At 39.2% G+C, this 14,793-nt stretch overlaps 1 protein-coding gene across 2 annotated transcripts in view; it reads left to right on the forward strand.

Moving 5' to 3' along the window:
- Nucleotides 1-762: 762 nt before the first annotated feature.
- Nucleotides 763-14,793, forward strand: part of FILIP1 (filamin A interacting protein 1) — a 195,297-nt gene continuing 181,266 nt past the window's right edge. For both annotated transcript variants that reach the window (XM_036871532.1, XM_036871531.1), the window contains exon 1: nt 763-1,158. The gene's annotated coding sequence lies outside the window, so the exon portion shown is untranslated. The remainder of the gene's footprint in view (nt 1,159-14,793) is intronic.

The following is a 14,793-nucleotide window of genomic DNA, read 5'->3' on the forward strand; positions in this document are numbered from 1 at the left end:
ATTTTCTGACATAGAATAAAGCAAATAAAAATATCTTGAGACATTCTTTATGTTGGAGTTCAGGGTAGAAGTGATCACTCTCTGGTTTTGGAGATTGGAGGGTTAATGATGAGACAAAGCTGTTGACAACCAGAGGTGTCTGAAGTCCTGGTTTTCCTGGAGTGTTCTCCGTTTCTTGCTTTGAATGAATGACCTGAGTGAGAACGCTAAGATTTTCCTTTCAAAAAACATAATGTTATAGACATTCCTTTATGATAAACTTACTTTAATAACAGTCAGGTATATAAGCTGGTTAAGTCTGATATGCCAGGTATGAATGTAATCTAGCTACGAATGCAACACATCAATGTAAAAAGCTGCCTGGGAATGATCTCTTACTGTGAATTTTCCCAAGAGTTGTCATACAGTTTGAAAAGCCTTTTCTATTTAAGACCGTTTATCTGAGAAAGCCTAATTGAGAAGAGTATTGCATTGATAAATTGCTCTGCTCAAGGCAACTGCTGCTGTTTCTTTTCAGATTTTAAAACCTAGATTCCAAATCACAATCTGCATTTAAGGGCTTCCAACAATAATTACCTCTGTGTAATGAGCAGCAGTCCTTAAAAGGGTCTGCCGTTTCCCCGCAATCTTTTACAGGGTGAGCAGAGCTGTATCCACTGATAACCCAGCTGCCGAGGAACTGAGCAGAGCCGGCTCCAAACTTCTCAGCTGTTGACAGGCTTGACTTGCTGAGAACACTGGTTAAATATAGCACATGCGAGCTCAGCTTCTCGACAAAGTCACTGCTCTGACAATGCTGTGAAGGGAGCAGAAGAGGAGAAACCTAATCTCAGAACCCAACACCTAGCAACAGTTGAAAAAACTTTTAAACAAAAGTCTGGGTGGGAGATATACAACAGCCTCCAATTTCTGCTGATCGGGATTTCAGGGAGAAGAAGCTGCTTTCCCCTTCTCTCTACCCAGTTTCCTGCATGACTTCAGCTATTGGCTAGTCCTAGGAAAGAAAGTGGGAAAAGCTTTCTCCTCTGTATTCTTTTGGGCTGGATAGTTTTCCAGAACTCCAGTCTCTCTTGGGCTGTGGGGCAAGCCACTGGGTTCTTCCAAGGATAAGCTACCTCCATAAAGGACGTACCTTTGGTTAGACGAGCTGCCAGTCAGGTAAGACCAAAATACACAGCTATTTACTCTCTTAAGAAATTTCTGTTTCCACAAGAAGAGAGCTCTCTCCGATTCTGTGTTCTCTGTCTCCTTTGATTCTCACTGTTCCACTATGTGATAACACATTTAGGAATTATGACGATCACTGGGAATTCTTTTTAAGGAATCAGAAAGGCATCTCTTTCTCAGAATTATCTGATTGTTTTCTAAACACAAAGGTTGTAACGATGCTTTAATAGTGATCAAAATATTTCTGCCAAGTTATCATTTTCTGGCAGGTAACAGAAATACGACAAAGGACAACTTCACAGTCCTTTCACAATGAGGATGGCTAACCAATGGAAGGGATATTTTCCCTAGAAGCAAAATAACTTTCATATAATGAAACTAGCTGAGCAGCTTGTGTGGTAAATGAGAGGCAAGTCCTGCGTGGTGTTTGTGTTGCTGTGCTTTTGACTGGCTGGCTTCTCCTTTGCCGGATTCTCTGATTACACTGGTATACCTTGTGCTGGTTCTGACCTCGTTACATTACAGTCACCCCGGGTGCTTCTCACTAGGCACAAGATATGCCTGGGTTCAGATCACTGCTTTTGCAGTTGTTGAATAGTATTCAGGAGAATACTATTTTGTGTGTTTTTTTTAAAAAAGACATTGAGTAATTGCTTGTATATAGATGAGACAGATTCTGATTTTTAAAACTCAAATTGAATGTATTAGAAAAAATTCTTTCTTAAGTTGCACGTATGTGTGTATGAATGTGTTCACCATTGTGTGAAGGAAATCCTCCTTTTGTCTGTTGTACTGTCTCCCCTTCCGTGAGTTTCCATGCTGTTTTATCAGAATTGCTTAGCGTGATCAATATCACACTGAATCTGACAAAACTTATGGCTGCACATTGGTGACGTGGTTAGTATTGGTAACTCGTGTCTGTAGTTGGGTTGGATTTGTGTAAGAAGTTTGTTCCTCTAAGTGGACATGATAATTTGAAAAAATATTCTAAACTAAGGATAATTTCAAAGAAGATACAAATGCACATTTTAAAAGAAATTATTTGAGTCTATTTTGTCAACTTAGAGAAGTAATTTACCCCAAACCAGTTTTGAACAAATTGTTGACAAGAATGTATCAACTCTTTCAGTAAATGTTCCTATTTTAAGAAAAACTAATTAAAGCTTATATATCATATGCTCAGAAAAATGAAATAGTACATACATTTCAGTACATATTATATTTCATGATTCTGCTTGCATGATTAGTTTACAAAGTAAATGCAGCTAATCATGTATAATGAATGTAACAGTGCAAAATGCACTCTGGTAAACTTGGTATCAGAGAATGAAACTTCTGGTGCTTTAGTGGAGATGAAGTATCTTTGTCTTTAAAGAGTTTCAAAAAGTCTGAACTAAATGCTTTACATTTTTCTTGTTTTTATCTTAGGAAGGGTCACATTGTTGGCTTACAAATGTCTGTGTAAAGCCAAAATCTGCCATTCGTAGATTTCGGAGGCATGTAATTTCTTTTGGAGTGAGTGGAACAGTGTGAGGATAGCTGAGTACAGCATTTGGCCCTGGGTGAAACCATGTTTCCTGATGGATTGATTTTTGAGTATCATTGTCTTCATGACTGTAAGTTTACCCTTGAGAATCAAAAATAGCTCAGGTTAGAGCACGTGCTTTCCTCCAGTTTATGAACAATCAACTGTGCAGGTTGTGTTCTCTCATTCACTCAGGCTCACGTCTGTGTTATTTTGACCCTTGACCATAAGAGAGCCCACTGCCGTTTCTCCCACCACCCTAAGGTCTGTCCCCTTCATCCTTGGTCTGGATTATAACAGGGCTGCTCGCCTTCCACCCCTCGTTGCCATCCAGACCCCCTTGCCCATGACCATGGGGTTAATTTTCTTATGCTTGTCTCTCGTACTCCTCACTTATCTTTTGCAACTAGTTGCTGCCAAACAAACACCTAGGCTGGGTATTTTGAGAACCTTCCATCATCTGGCATGTACTTAACTTTTCCAGTCTCAGCTCCCACTACTCAACAACAAGTGTGTCCCTCTGCTTCAGATGGTTCAGATTTTGGGCCCTTCTCCAAACACCTCCATGCTGCATATTTCAATGCTCCACCTCTGCCCTTTTCATTCCCTCCTGCCTGGAACACTTTTCCTCCTCTCTCCTGTAGAGACTTTGTCCACTGTTTAAAACCCAGATCAGTGGCTCCCGCTTTCACAATGATTTCCCAGACCATACCATTTAGAAGTGATTCCTTCTTAGTTTGGGCTGTTGGGTGCTCTGTTAGAATTAGGGTCCTTTGGAGCAGGGTTTACTTCTTTAAATTCAGAACAATTTTATGAAGGCGACCAGGTACAAAGCATTGTCCTAAGCATCCCTTGGCCCTGGAGCGGTTCAGCCCCATGTACCTTGTGGATGTTCTATGAACATTTTTGGCTCTGGATTTCTAATGATGAACATGTGAGAAAGTATAGGTAAGGATAAAATCAAGACAAGCAACTATAAGTGTGGTTAATAGCTTTTTATCTCAAAACTTTCTCAAGGAAGGTCTTCATAGTTTTACCGAGTACAGAAAAATTACAAGTAATTGTGACTACGCTCGTGTATTTGATTGTGGAGATAATGTACCTCTTGGGAATGAAATAGGAAGGTTGATATATAAAGACTATATATATATATATATATATATATATAAAGACTTTATATATATATATATATATATTTATACATGCATCTCCTGTGTATACACCTAGAGCTCTAAATACTATAACTCGTATACTTTTATCATCTTCTGGTACCAGATTCTATTTATAGTTACCTTTGGTACTATACATTTAAATCATGGTTCTTTCCATTTGTGGGTCGTCATGGATTAAAATCTGTCCTTGAACATTAAAATATTTAAATATCATGCTTACTCCTTTTTATTTTTCCCTAAATATTATAAAAAGAGACATTTCTCAGTTTTATTTTAAATCACTCCTGAAACCTGTAGCCTTACTGTGTGAGAGAAAGCATGAATCATGATTTTGAACTAATTTTCTTCTGTGTTCACCAAAAGAAAAGGATTCTCTTTACATTTTAAGATGGCCAAGGAGGTTAAAATTACTCTTTTAAATGGGTGTTCACCAAGAATCACTATGGGATTTTCCCAAAGAAATTTATGAAATATTTAATATATCCATTTAGCAATGATTTCCCAGTGGTTATAATTTTTACTTATTCTTTAGAAGTGACACTTTGTGGTAAAATACACATTCTCAACTAATACTAATTGTCTGTTTTGGAAGATGAGCATTTCTTCACAAAACAGTTGCCCTAAGAAATAAGATTTTACAGAGCTTGTTTAATTGACATCTTCACTAATTTGTCCCCTCTCTAACGTGTGGGTTTTAAAACAGCAGCACCATGGGAAGTGAAGGGAATGAGCTTAGGCTGAGATCTATTTCAGCAGACAGGTTTAAGAGAAAAAAAGGCTGGTAACAGCTTATTAGAAAAATAATATCTAAAAGCCCGCAACATACATTTGTTTATACGTTAATTATTTTAAAGATATGTAGCAGTAGAATGAAAGATAAGCTAATAAAATGCGTTTTGCTTCCTTATATCTGAGCTGGATGTGTCATTCAGATGGAGGAGTCAGGAAAGGCTAATTGCATAGGCAAGTCAGACGGCCTGAATTCAGGTTTCAGCTCACTACGACCCCGGGCAAAGTACCCTCTGTACCTCAGCTTCCTCATCTCTAAAATGACGGGAATAATACTAGCTTCCTCATAGAGTTGTTCTGAAGATTAAACGAGTTGATAAAACTTATAGTTGCCCAATAGACTTTTCAATAATTTTATGCTATTCTTGCTTTCTTAGTACACCTTAAATATAGTTACCTGTTTAGTTTAATCTTTGTTGCACACAAAAATCTTCGATACAGACGGTTTGTAAAATCAGGTTCATAGATCATAGGAAAGGCAGAAGAATGTATTGTTTAAATGTGGAATCCTGTCAGGGACATACTTTGCTGCTGTGTACTCCAAGCAGACACAGTTTGAGCTCCAGCCAATAATTTAGTATGGAATTTATGTTTCAATCCCTCCGTTATCACTCAGCAGTGTGCTGTCTTATAGAATTATTACTAAAAAGGCCAAGAAATCACCCACAGCATAGACCGTTCCATGGTTTCTATATTTGCACTTGGAGATAAAGTGTGTTTATACGTAGTGCTTGGGTATCTCTTTTATAGCCGACTACGCTGGGAGACTTCCTCTTCCAAGGAGGCATATATTATTAAATTTATCATTCTTTATTTCTTCCCTTAGATGTTTTGTTTTGTTTTACTAACCTAGTAACAGATAAAAATGAAAAGACCAAAAAAGGTCGTCTCACACTAGCTTCAACCTCACCAAATACAAGTGAATTCTTGCTACTCATTGCCCTTAATCCTAATCATTCCTCTTAAACATGGCAAGAAAGTATATTCCAAGGCAAAAAAAGAGTGTTACCTCATAAAGATGTATGAGTATATTATGGGGTGCTCACTATTCTGTATATTTAACTTAACAAAAATATATGAGGCACTCAAAAATGGAGAAGTTTCTTAGTAACTTCTACTAGCTTATGCAGGGTACTCACAGTTTAGACCTGTCCATTTTGCTTTATTTTTCACAATTGAAAGGATGAGTTTCTAAAAGATAAGGCAAACTGAATTTCAGAATGATCATTCTCTAATGAAGACCTTGTTTTAGAAAGAAAGAAAGAAGAAAGGAAGAAAAGAAAAGAAAGAAAAGAAGAAAAGAATTTTCCTGGCTTTATAGAATACATTATAAAGGTTCTAGGGCAAAAATATGGGAACCTCAGGAAAATATTTTGGATTATGTTCTTCTTTTTTCCTTAAATGGTCAGTCCTACTCTTTAGCTAATCAGAGAAGAGAAAAGGCTGCAGGCAGAATACAACTTTCCCCATGGCAGTAGCTGAGGCAGTGTAATTTCAAAGGCTAGGCAGCGAGTTGTGTAAGAACTTAGCATAAGGAAAGTCCAACATGAATTGGGCAGCTCCAGTTGGCTGTTGACCAGCTGATTGCAGAACTTGAGAAACTCCCAGCAAAGAGATGAAGAAATACGATATTAAGCAGCATTCCAGTCCCTGAGAGCTTTGTTTAAGCCACAGCAGCACTGAAAAGTCAAAAGAAGGTTGGTGTTGCGTTTCCTTTTTGGGAAATGGTGTCAATGTGCATAATATTGTGTGATTTATGTGTTTCTGAGGTCTGTGAAAGACAGACTTTAAAAAGAATTTTTAAAGCTAATGCAGAATTTATCTCAAGTGGTCTGACTTTCATTGAACCCTTAAGGTTCAGGGATTTTTCTGTTTTTGCTTTTTTGCTTAAATGCTGTCACCTACCTCCTTCACCAAAACATAGATGAAAACAATTGTTGCTTCACTGGCCAAGGACTTTATATGTCTACACTTGAAAACAGTCTCTCTTTTTTTTTTGCTTTTTCAATAATTGTAATTGCAATCTTTGAATCTTTCCAAGTTACTTTGAAGAAGTGAATTATCTGCTGCTTATCTTTGTCAGGAAAAGGTGAAAGAAAGCCATGAAATGGACATATCAGAGTTGGCAAAATGCATTCTTTAAAAAATGATTTGCTACAGATTTAAAGCCAAAAGGCAATTTGATTGAAAACAGTAGACTGCTGACATCACCAAGACAATCAAATTACTGCCAACTTGCCTTGTTTATATAAAAGATCTTTGCAAAAATAAGGTCCCCCCCCCGACACACACATGAGTCATAGGCGATACAGTAATAGGGATAAATGGACTTTATTTCTCTTTATATGTCTTTAATATACTTATGTCTTAAGTAACTCCTTTTAGGGCCTGCTTCTTTGACTGAGGTACAACAGGAAAGGAAGAGGCATTGCTGAGTTCATAATGCTATTTCAGTGTGGCAGCCTAAGTACATGAGGAAATGACACCCCGGGCCTGTATTTGGGGCCTTGCAGTTACTGTGACGACAACACACACTAATGGAAAACAAAGATGCTCTGCTTGCCAGCACAAGCCAGGAAGAGTTTTGCCAGCTCAGATTTTTCCTAATTATTCTATAAGTCTTGAAATGTGACACTTGAGATATTCAAGGCTCTTTGTGTTTCATGAACTGTTTAGTGAGTGACGCATGCTTCACGGGCAGCCTGGAATTTGGACGAGGGAGGGGCCTTTACATATAAGCTTAACTTTCACATGCTGTCTTGATAGATCTCATCCTCTGGTTTGGACACCGCCAGACCAACTGCTTTGGTCACAGCCTGTTGTTTGGTCCTTAAGGAAGGCAGCTGCTTTGGTAGAATTCACTCCTCGGGGACCCCTCAACTTTGGTGACAAATCCCCACCTTCCATATTCTGTTCATTCCATAGATCGTTGCCCAGCATGCCAGGTGTTCCTACTAGTGACTGGGAAATCTGAATCCCAATTCTTATATAGTGATATAATAGATAATATAATGATAATAACAGCTACATATAATATAGATTATCTACTTAATGTATGTATTATAGAGCTATGCATAATTATTTAGTATATATACGTGATGCCAATAATAGCATATGCTGGAGATTTTTCTGTGCCAGGCACTGTGAATGATTTTATTTACTTCTCATAACAACCCGATGAGGCACTATTTTTTTTTAATCTCTTGCTTTATGGATTAGAAAAATGAGGTTTATAGATGATAAGTAACTTGCTCAGTGGTAGATTTGAGATTCTAACCCAGGCAATTTGATCTTATTTAGCCCATATTTTCACCACTTTCTTGTAATGCAGGCAGTTGTTCAAGGAGGACCTCTACCTAGGTGACTGTGAGACGTTTTGGTGAAAGGTGTCGAATGTGACCCTGCAGTCTGAAAAGATACACTAAGAGCAAAGAACAAAGAGATTTGGGGTCAAAAGGCCAGTGGGGCTCTTCTCCAGGGTCCTGAAGTGGAGCCAGGAGCTGCAATGGCCTGTGGAGCTGGGCGACCCAGGAAGAGCTAGGCCAGGGGCCCTGGAACACGGAAGCTCTTCTTCCACAGTGGTGGATGGCACAGCGTGGTTCTCGGCTTCTACACTGCCGAGATGATTCTCTGGAGAAGGAAGACTTGGAGCATTTGAATTTATGATCTATTATGGGTGCTATTGTAGCCAGATCCTTTGATGCCATTGGGGGTTTTGGTCTGTTGTTTCTCCTGTTGACAAGTTAGAACTCCCCCTTCTATTGTAATGAAATGCTCTGCAGATCTCTGCCTTGGTCATGAGCATTCCGTTTGTTAAGTGGTTCAAGAGAGAGTCCTGCAACATACTTATTCCAGCTGTTGGTAGCAATAATTCTGGAAGAAGCCTTTGGTGGTGTGTGTAAGTTTGTTGGGGGAGGTACTGAGGAAAGGGACAGAAAGTCTCATTCTGTATAAGAGCCCTTATTGACTCCCAATGACTTTGTTTAGGGAGTGAGTTGTCAACCTAACAGCATGTTTTTCCTTCTGAAAAACAGAGCTGGCTGTAGTTTAAGGAAAATTACCTGATACTGTTCAGCCAGTGGTTTGCTACAGTGGAGCAATGGCATGAGATATTTTATTATTCTATTTAATTCTTTTCTCTTTATTAAAACCCGAGTCATCTCCAATGATGCCAAAAATCTGACTATCTGGATATAATTGGAATTTTTTGAGTTTCTATTTACTTGTATGACACTTAACTTTTGTACTACCTGAAGTAAAAGGAGAGCAGTTCTAATACAATTTTGATGGAGCAGATAATGCTTTGCTTTTTCTTACGCCAGTGGCCATAAATACTCTACTTTTCCTGTATATCAAATATCCCAGGTGGTAGGATTTAATATCCCAGGAAGGTGAATGTTTCACGTGAAATAAACACATAGCAGAATGAATCTCTACCTTCTGAGAAATTCTATTCTATGAATTACAAACAGCATCTTGTCACAACTGTGTAGCACACCCCAGCCCCGCTCCTACGTGCTCACTACTGGTCAGCGCACAGGACTTGTAGGCTACTTACCTGACAGGCTAAACACCTTCCTGAAGCAAATACACTCTTTGCTCTGTGGCATAGACCTATTTAATCCAAAATAAAGGTCGTGATGTATTATATTTCATTAAGGCACTCTTTTTCATTCACATGATCTCTCCTGACTTCCTTACAACAAACAAACTAAGAATTTCCCTTTTGTCCTCCCGGTCTTTATGTAAAAAGGTGTAACAGTGTCAAAGGAGGGAAAGAATTAGTGTTATATCCTTTGGAGACAAAGGGCTTCACTGGTTGGCTTCTGGAAGTATTCTTTTTCTCATTCAATTATTCTAAATTCCTCTTGGCACCCAAACTGCATGATAATTCAGACATTCTGTGAGACCTCCTAGTTCTCTTGGCATTGCCACAGCTGGTCTGACTTCCAGCAGGAATGGGGGCTCTGAGTCTCACACTGTCGATGATCATACAGTTTTGGTCCTGGAGCCACCCATACCAAAGAGGGTGGAAACCTCTAGACTCCGAGCTCACTCGGGACCATCAGGTCATCTAGTCTGCGGTTCTCAACACTCCCTGTGTGTCAGAGTCACCTGGGATGCTTTGAAAATGCAGATGTCCAGGCAATGCCCCAGAGGTTCTGATTCAAGCTGGCCTGAGTGCGTGCCCAAGTGTTGATCTATTTTGGAAGCTTTTATGTGATTTTAATGTGTATCCAGGGTTGAGAACCAGTTATCTAATACAATCTCTTCATTTTAAAGAAGAAGGTACTAGGATGAAGGAAGAGAGGTCACTTGGTACAAGTTACAGTGTCTTCTGAGGCTGTCTATTACCTTTTCTATCACATGATCATAATAAACAACAAAGTAGCCAATATTTAATCACTGCTTTCTATGTGTTAGGCACTAACAAGGCAGAAGTGAGGCAGTTACTCATGCACTCTACATTTACAGAGAAGGAGGCTGAGGGAGCTGCCCAAGGCCCTCCGACAAGCAGGTGGCAGATCTGCGATTTGAATCCAGGCAACTGGACTCCTCAGCTTGTGCTCTTAATCTCTTAATCACTTTGCTGTTCTGGAGCCAACTCTGAGAATGTAAGGTGCTGAGTGGCAGCTGCTTCCCTATTTCAGCATCAGGGGTCTTGTGGCAGCTGGCCTTGGTGCTCTGAGATCCCACTAACTGGTTTGCTGCTTGACTGGAGATTGGGTCCTTGCATTCTCTTATTTTCCCAATAAGTGTGCCAACTGGAGACAACCCATTCTCTTAGAGACTGTTTCAAAGGTTCCATTTCCCCCAGTGACTTTGTCTCTTTTATCCTGTCTTTCTTTTGTGGACCGTTATAATATTTTCTGTCTTACTTTTGGACACATATCTTTTTACCTTTATGTGGAAATTCTAACCACAAACTCTACTCTCTCGTTCAGACCTTGACTTTTCCCCTAACCCTGTGAGTTTGGCTGTGTTCACCATTTTCCCTGGGATTACCCCATCTCTGGACTTTCTTACCACCCCCTAACTTCTCATGACCTCAGCAACAACAGGAAGGGATTAATCACTTCGCTTCTTCTATAGCAGCAGGTGCATTAGAAACAAGCTGGTCTGTCCCATGGAAGTGACTGGCTGGAGGGTCAATGTACTCCAAAGGTCTCTTAAAGTATACATTTTTAGGTTGCATTATGGAATTAATTTTCTGATTGATTATGTAAGTTTAAATTTCTATAGAGAAGGCTTTTTTACACCTTGGGAAAAATCTATATACATCGTCTGGTTAAATGAACTTTATCAAGATGAAACTCACTAATGGCAAACACTATAGCACAGATTTCTGTAAGCAATAGCAACTCAACAAAAAGTGAAAGACTATAATAAATATTCTATGATAAATATTTACATGTAAATTTAAAAAATTAACGTGATATATAGATTCAGGTATGACTTGGGACTTTTTTTAGAGCCATGTTTCATAAAACAAGTGCTCAATAAGTTGAATCTCTTAAATGTCATGGAATTGAGGAAGTAAACATTACTGAACAGTTTTGATCAGTAATTGGACTGAACATAATTTTTTTTATATAAACATGGGTATAACAATCAGTGACCATGGGTGATTATTTCTCTGCTTCTCAGTATTCTCTAAACCTTTAATGACCACGTATTGTTTCTATTACAAGTTAAAAATCAACAGACATCTTAAATGTTCATTAGAGCATCAGAGAGTAATGAATGCTTAACTGAGTGGAAGCTAGACTCTGTAGCTGCGATTAGCATGATGTATGTATATTTCTAACAACAGACTAGAACTCTTACTTTAAATGCATAACTATTGACACAAGTCTAATTGCTCCTCATCTCTTCACTCATGTGCTGCAAAATTCATTAAAAAAAAAAAAACACACACACACACAAAACACAACACAACCAGGCTCTTATTTGGTTTACTAGCTGGAAATGTTCTTATCCTTGGAAATCTATTTTGGAGTTAGTTGCTCTCCTCCCCTACAAGTGGTAAAGCAACAGCTGCCATTTAATTAATGTTCTGCTGACAGCTCCAGCTGATGAATACCCTTGAAGTTCCCTATCAGCGTCAGTACTACCCACATTACCCCAAGAGGAAATATTGATTATAGTTGCTTGATTTTGCCTTATTTCACCATAGCTTTCTTTCCTGCACTACTTCCTTCAAATTCCAATGAGGCTGTTATTTACATCACCATTCACATCTTCCAGGGAATAAGGTCCCGGTGGAACACATGTGTTCCTGGTGATGTATTGCAATGGAACCTCACCAAAATGAACACGTGAAACACTAAGCTCAAATAGAGGAGAGCACTGGGGGAAAACCAGATGAAAGTGACTTGTGGTTTCTCAGAAAGTAAAGAATTTTGTCCTTTTGAGAGAGAGATTAGAGAAAAAAAAAAAGAGCTCTTGTTTTTCCACGTAGCATGAATGTATGGTTAAAATCCTGCAATTTGATTTATGTCTGGATTATTATTTCAATTTCTGTTCCCAGAACTTTCATAGGAGTTGAACTTCAACAGTACTATCATTACTATTGTGTGACAATGAAAAGGATTTGAGCTGTGTGAAAACAACCGTTTCCAGAGTGAGATCCATTCAAGCCGCTCATCCTGAAGAACGTATCTTAGGCTCCGTCAGGCAAGGCCCATGCACGTAGCTAACTGGCAACAGGTAGAACACAGGATCCAAATGGTGTGGCATTAATGACAAAGAGTGGTTCAAGCTGGTATCTGGCCTCTGAGGAGCTAAAACATGAGGTTATGGGGTGTCCTGGCAGGCAGCTGGGGCAGGGCTGTGTTCTGACCCAGGCAGGGTGTCAGCGTTTGGGCAAGCCTGTCAGCAGGACCAGGGAGGAGAGCCGGGAGGTGGGATTCAGGGACAGAATAGTTCTGGAGGAGGAGCAGTCCTAGAGACTCTGTAATGCAATGTCAAAACAACTAAGATGATATTAAATCCCAGAGTCCTGGGCTAGAGCTCTTTGTGTCCCTCCTGCTTCCCATTCAGTTAGTAGTGTTCACCCACTCGCTAAATATTTATTGAGATTCATCTGTGTCAGGCACTGAGCTAGGGATTGGGTACAATCGTGAATATCATATTATCTCTACTCTAAGTGGGTTACAGGTAGAAACAATGGCAATTTCAGTGCCATGTGACTAGTGAGTGAATGGGACTGTGGGAGCACTCACCTGGTTTTGGGTGGTGAGTGACTGATTCAGAAGATCAGAGATGGGGCGATAAAGCAACTCTTGCTGTGGGGAAAGGGGACCCTAGAGGCTGAAAACGAGATAGGGCCTGACAAACAAGGTCTAAGGGAAGGCAGAGGAAATTAACGTGACTGAAAGGCTCAATGACTGATTTGTTGCAACAAGTCCACATAGCTTTACGAATGGTGGGGAGCTCGTAAGTTGCATTCTTTTCACTTATATGATAATTTTAATGTTTTTAAGAATAATGTGATGAAGGGGACGCACTGTATGCATACATTTTCATCACACTTAAATCTGTCTTGGCCGTAATGAGCCAACCGAATATGCATCTTGTGGGCTGGAAAATTCCTGACCCTCACCACCACCCACACTCTGAGCATTCTTTTAAAGCAGTGACCAGTCTTAATAGGAATTCCGTGGTGGTCCAGTGGTTAGGACTCTGCTCTCACTGCTGAGGGCGTGGGTTCAATTCCTGGTTGGAGAACTAAGATCCCGCAAGCTGCGTGGCCAAAAAAAAAAAAACAGCAGTGATCAGTCTTTTGGATATATTTCTAAAAGGGAGTGATGGATATTTCCTATAAAATTCTTTGCTTTAAGACTTTTACAAGTTTGTGCGCTTTGAAAAATACTTACATATATTCAACACTTCACTTCAAGTGACTAAGTGCTTCTGGAGCAAGAAACTTATGTGAATAGCCAGGAAATTTTTGAAGTACCAGTTGGGAACGTTGCCTTACCACATAATAAAATGAATTTTGAAACCACACTCATTAAAAACACTTTGATAGTGGTGTCAGAATCAGTTCACATCAGATGAGGAGATCAAAGGAAAATAGTCAGAACTCCAGAAACCTACATATGAGAGTTTCGTGTTAGAAAGGAGAGATACTTCAAATCAGAAAAGAAAATATGGAGTTTTCAGTCAATGGGGTTGAAAAAACTGGGAAAAAATGAAATGAAATCTCTATGTCACCATTTATACCAATACATACTAGATGCATCAGAAATTTAAGTGTAAAAATTGAAAGTGAAATACTAGAAAAATATATACATATTAGTGGAGTGGGAAAGACCTTCCTATGCAAGGGAAAAAAGCAGTAAAACAAAAGACTAAAATATTTGACTCCATAAAAACAGAATGAAAACTTTTATACAGGAAAAAAAAAACACCTCATGAACAAAGTTAAAATGCAAACAGCAATCTGGGCAAAAATATTTGTGACAAAATAAATTAAGAACAAATATCCTTAACACAAAGAGCTCTTTTAAATGAATAAAGCAAAAGAGACGTGACAATAGAAAAATGGACAAATGGCATAAATAAACAATTTGTAGTAAATGTGTGAAAAACTATTTAACCTCACTGATAATTAAAAGTTCAAATTTAAAGAAGATAGTAGGGGCTTCCCTGGTGGCACAGTGGTTAAGAATCCACCTGTCAATGCAGGGGACACGGGTTCGAGCCCTGGTCCAAGAAGATCCCACATGCCGCAGAGCAACTAAGCCCGTGAGCCACAACTACTGAGCCTGCAAGCCACAACTACTGAAGCCCGCGTGCCTAGAGCCCGTGCTCCACAACAAGAGAAGCTACTGCAATGAGAAGCCCGCACACCGCAACAAAAAGTAGCCCCCGCTCTCAGCAACTAGAGAAAATCCGTGTGCAGCAGCAAAGACCCAATGCAGCCAAAAATTAAATAAATTAATAAATAAATAACTTTTAAAAAAGAAATAAATAAAAAAGAAGATAGTATTATTTCAACCAACGCATTGACAAAGACGCAACAGAATCCAATACCTGCATGGTGAGGGTGTGAGGAAGTGGTCGCTACGGAATGCTGGTGGGAAAATCAGCTAGGACCAGCTTCCTGAAAGGCAGTTTGACAATATGCGGTAG

Source organism: Balaenoptera musculus, chromosome 12 (genome assembly GCF_009873245.2).
Source record: "Balaenoptera musculus isolate JJ_BM4_2016_0621 chromosome 12, mBalMus1.pri.v3, whole genome shotgun sequence".
Taxonomy (NCBI): Eukaryota; Metazoa; Chordata; class Mammalia; order Artiodactyla; family Balaenopteridae; genus Balaenoptera; species Balaenoptera musculus.